The following is a 360-nucleotide window of genomic DNA, read 5'->3' on the forward strand; positions in this document are numbered from 1 at the left end:
ATATAATAAAATAATATGGTAGTTGTGTGATTCATTGTTATCGCCTGGAAAAATACAACACATTTTTCTTATCGGATTTATTGGAGTTACCCAGATCTATTCTCGAACTGTCGCGTTGCAGTTAAGTGCGAAGTTATTTTCTGCCGTGTGATTGTTCCACATCTCCCACTCAGTCTGTATCTAGTCTAAGTGGGTACCGTTCAAGGGTTAGTTGTATAAATATGGCTCTCGACCGTGAAAATAGATCGGCATTGCGTCAATGGACTCGGATACCGATTCGAATACCAAACACTTGATGCACTTGTGTGAATCTTTCACTATTTCCGAGAAAATTAGCAGTATTATGCCTAAATAAGATCG

The sequence above is a fragment of the Halyomorpha halys genome, unplaced genomic scaffold (assembly GCF_000696795.3).
Source record: "Halyomorpha halys isolate HHAL.00 unplaced genomic scaffold, Hhal_1.1 Scaffold95.1, whole genome shotgun sequence".
NCBI classification, from domain to species: Eukaryota; Metazoa; Arthropoda; class Insecta; order Hemiptera; family Pentatomidae; genus Halyomorpha; species Halyomorpha halys.